Raw genomic sequence first — 5050 nt, forward strand, 5'->3', positions numbered from 1 at the left:
CTTGGTTTTGAGAAAGGTGACTCAAAAAGGAAATCAACAATGGGAAGCTGGGTCCGACATGGGAAGGCCCCTACTGGGTTTCAACTGTCACCAATAAAGGATCGTGCGAGTTGAAAATTCAAGTTGGAGTCGAATTACCCACAATTGGAACGTCACACACCTCTAAAGGTATTACTGCTGATGGATCCTATCAATACTAAAAGTATGTGCTGCACTCTTTTTCCATTTGACTAGTTTCTGTCTCAATTAGGTTTTTCTAGCAAGGTTTGTAATGAGGCAACAACAGAAAGCATACTACAAAAGAAGCGTCATCGGCAAGGTTAGGACCTTTAAATGACAATGCATTGAAATGATAAATCGTTATGGGATGGTTAAATAATCTTTGGCTTGATGGAAAGTTCCTAATGGGAAGCAAAACTTGCCATCAAACCAAAGACTATCTAACAATTCAAGAGTTATTTCCACCAGTGAAGCAAGACTTCCAGTGTTTCAATTTGCATATTTCGCGTTCGAACACTAGGGGAATAGTATAAGATACGACAATAAGAATGCCACAAAAATTGGGGACTGCGAGAACCGAGAACAAAAATGTCTCATTGGGATTGGGGACTACATGACCAGTCACATGGAAACAAGTTGTACAAATTAGCAACATGTATAAGATATGTCAACAAGAATGCCACGAAAACAAGGGACTGCGAGAATTCAGAACAAAAATGTCTTATCGAGACCGGGGACTGCATTACCAGCCCAACAAAAATAAGTTGTACAAGTTAGCCACATGTATTGGAAGTTTTTTTTTCTTTAACAAATGAATGTTGGTGTACTTTTAAATATAGAAGGAATAAAATAAAATCCTTTTATTTTTATCTTATTTCTTGTCCAAACGATGAGTTGATTTTATCATTTGAAAGTTAGCAAAAAAATCAAATGCTTGTGCTGGAATAAACATGAGATATCCTCTTCAAGACCACCGTAAATATAAGAGGGCCATCTTTTATGAAACCCTCATACTAAAGGATTGATTTCAGATGTATTTATGCTCAGAATCAGAAGCTATAGGACGAAAATATACCCGAAGCTTTATCTAATTCGACGCAAAAAGAATGGATTTTTCACAATACTTAAGCAAAAATCTCCTTCATTTATCAAAATTCCAAACTCAATAAAAAGTTTGGCATAATTACAAAGTGCAAAAAAGAAAACAAAACAAAAAGAAAAGAAGAAAAGTCTAAGCATTGTTGCCACCGGAGCCCGAAGGGAGAGAGGGATTTGCGTCTCCTCCAGTGGATGAAGGAGGATCAGTTATTGGTTATTGGACTTCATCCTCATCTTCTTCAATCTCCTCCTCGGTCCCCGAGTACTCGAAACTGGTACTTGAAGAATCAGTCACAGCAGCAGGGAGACATTCTCGGGTAGACAACTCCAGTTCTCTGGCCTAGGCAATGCAATCATCTATGCTAGCAATGCCCGATTTGGCCTCCTCCAAGGTCTTCCTCCTCATATGATACATTGCATAAGTCTTCTCAAATATGAGGGAATCCTCTTGGACCTGAAGCTTTGCCTAAAGCTTTTCAACTTCGACCTGAAGGCCATTTCTCTCTGACCTCATGGCACCGAGGCTAGAAATAAGATCACGAATTATAGATAGATAAAGCCGATTTTGCTCCATGATCTTCTTGAATCTTTCTTACATTTTGGCCCTTTTCTCCTCGGTGGCATTGGCCTCCTCAATTTTGGAGCTCAAGACTGCCTTCAAGTTATTCACTCGTTCCTCGTAGGCAGACTCGCACTCGGCAACAACAAGTGCAATATTTTGGAGCTCGGGCCACTTAGCCTTAGCCTCTTGGAGTTGTTCGTGTAATGAAGTGGCTTCTTGGCTATGGGCTATCATCTCTTATTCAATTTGCTGCAATCGGGCCTCAAGCTCACTCGCCTCAGTAGCTTTTGACTCCAATATCGGGAGGCACACAACAAGTTAGTCCTGTTCGGAGGTGAGTCCTTGCTTATCGAAGATCAATTTCTATAGGCCCTTGAAAGCAAGAAAATTGTTCTGTGAAAAAGAATATAAGTGTTAGATATCCCATCACAACAGATAAATAGAAAACAAGTGATAAGAAAGCAAGTACAATATCGCTGCTGCATGGTGCATAGCATTATTAAACAAGCACTCCCCCCGAAATGAAGCATATTTTCTTCCTATCTTTGAAGCCAGTGGCTTCATTTAATTCGCAAGCTCCACCAACTTGGACAACATATGGCACTCCTTTAAAATCGAAAGAGTAGTACTCCTCCTCTCTCGGAGATCTAGGGAAAGGGGTGATTAATTGTGCCCCAAATTCCCATGGTCGGGAGACCGGGAGGAGAAACACCCCACTCTCGAATGTCTGTTGCCGTTGGAGGGGATGCAGTGGGTGCTGGTGGCGAAGGTGCAACTGGTATTGAGGGGCGTAAAGTTGTTGGATTTAAAGGTTGAGAAGCAAGAGCAACACTGATTATTATTTGCTTAATGGCCGAAGGCAGTAGAGGCAATGGTCCGAACTCCTTGGACCGGAGACAACAACAGAGGAAGGGATTCAGGAATCATCATTATCTACGTGATCCATCTCTCCCCAAAGTGCTTGGACCTCTTTTACGGTTGGGGTTTGAAGCTCCCTCGGCAGAGCCTCCACTTCATCACTAGCTTCCTTGTCCTCCATAACGACCACTGTGTCTAGTTTGATTGTTGCTTCTTTATTTTCTTATTTTGAGCCCCAGCTGAGGAAGAACATCGCCTTTTTGGTTGCTTGTTCTCTAGTCGTGGACTTCGAGAGGAAGCACCTTTACCGGAAGCAAGCCCGCATGGACTGCTTCGAGCAAGGGCACCTTATAGCACCCTCATGACCTCCTCGGGGTCAGTTAAAATGACGACCTCGTAGCAGGTGAAGGAGACTTGCGGAAGTCCTGGACCAAGCAAAAAATGAAGTTAGCAAAGTTATCTAGGTGCATACAAAGATAAAAGGAAGAATGGCTGTGTTTACCATGGTTCTTGGCCTTCCACCCATATTTGGGGGTCATTTCCTTCCATCATCGGGATTTTGGTGTTGTAATTTCCAGAATCTTCTGAACCCACTAGTACATGCCTTGAACCTGTGATGGTTCCCACTGGATAGCTGAAACAAAAAAAAAAACGAAGAGGTCAACAATAATGGAAAACTCACCATTTGGAATATTGGAAACGAATAAAAAACTTATGAAAATAATTCCATGACTTAGGGAAAGGCAGGGCTATGGCCAGGATAATGTCCCTAGGGGAGAGATGACAAATTGGTCCATCCACCCGCGATCATTGTCATCATCCATGCTAGTGAGGATGTTGTGTTGGCTATATTTGCTGAATTTATTACTCCCCCACGAAAATTTTTATAGGACTAGAGATTCATCATGTGTGCAAGGTTTAGGATTTCCCCAGTCTCCGTGCACAGCTGGCGCAGGCAAGCCACCGTTTGCCTTATAGATGGGCCTACTTGTGCCAAGCAGACTCAGTACCGGTGGCAAAACTCCAAAATTATGGGGTCGAGCCCTTCACTCGACCCCAAGAAAAACAGACCCAAGGTAAATGGATACATATAGCGATACGTAATCCCTCATTCGTGAAGGTAACCCGCTCTATCATATTCGGAGCGAGGATGTTGAGGTTAGGGCAGTTGCAGTCCTCTTTCACTGCAAAGATTCTAGAAGGACGAATGAAGGAGGGGATGCCTACTCACAACCCAAGTTTTAGAAGATGCAGTAGGGGCCTTCCCTTGAAAATCATTAGTAGTACTGAGTTTTTTTTGGTATGATGGTGTTTATAGTGGGAGGCTCAGAATCAACTTCAATTTATTTGTCTTTGTTTCTCTTCTGATCTCAAATCGAAGAGAAGATTAGAGTTTCTAAAAGATGCAGTAAAAGAAGTTATGGTAGTAAAAAGGCAGTAAAATTTTAGGGAAAAGCTAGAGAAGATGAAAGTTTTCTAAGCATGAAGAAACTGAGTGCAGAGAAGACGATATACTTATGAAAATTTTGGAAATGAAAGAGATAAAATAATGAGTAGAAGTAAAGTATAGACGGCAATAATCGTGGTCATGGTTACATCGAGAACCGACAAAAATATTGCTGAATTGTGGCGCAACACGTGCTCGGGGTATTAAATATGAGAAGATGTGCGTCCTTTCAAGCATCAGAGACTGTTCAGGAGATTTTCAGCCAAGAAAGGGATCTTCACCAACTTCTCGATGACACACAAGTATGTCACCGTAAAGTAGGGAGACTATCGGTATAGGGTAAAATTAATTTATAATAAATGATCGAATGATAGCATGACATGTGGAACCGAAGATACGTAAAAGGCGAATCAAATAACAACTAGTATCGGGAACAACAACTGTAATTGACTTCGGATAAAACCCGAAGGGAGCATGGTCAACGGGAGCAGATCGAATATTTGCCATCGGATAACATTCAATGAAGAATATTCTCTAACATTAAATGACAACCGTTGCAGAGAATAATTGCATTCACGGCCTGCCATTACATATTCATCAATGACTCATTTATTATCACTTAAGTGGGGCTTGATCCTAGGATCTTGTTTCCCTAGGTATAATTATAAATAACAGGGTTAACAACCATTGTAAGGGACGAAATTCTTGGCAAAACATATGTTGTATTCCATTTTCGCTCTCAATTAACAACTTTATTTGCTCTTTTATATTGTCATCATTTATACCTTCGGAAACGCTGTTCCCGGAGCCAGGCTTGTCATTTTCTTCAATTTTCATTGTAAAGTCTTACTTTAATCTTATTTATTTACCATTTTGGATCAAATCAGTTCGCTTGTCAACAAATTCAACTATACCGTTTTACGGGTAAACAATTGCAAATGCATTTGTTCGTTAATTATCAAAAATACATACGAATCAATAAATATATCACTAAAGGAACAAAAGGACAATTCGAAATATTATGAAAATAATATTATTTATTATTTAAAACTACAAAACTAACACTTGTTACATCATAGGTTAGT

Source organism: Nicotiana tabacum, chromosome 6, assembly GCF_000715075.1.
Source record: "Nicotiana tabacum cultivar K326 chromosome 6, ASM71507v2, whole genome shotgun sequence".
NCBI classification, from domain to species: domain Eukaryota; kingdom Viridiplantae; phylum Streptophyta; class Magnoliopsida; order Solanales; family Solanaceae; genus Nicotiana; species Nicotiana tabacum.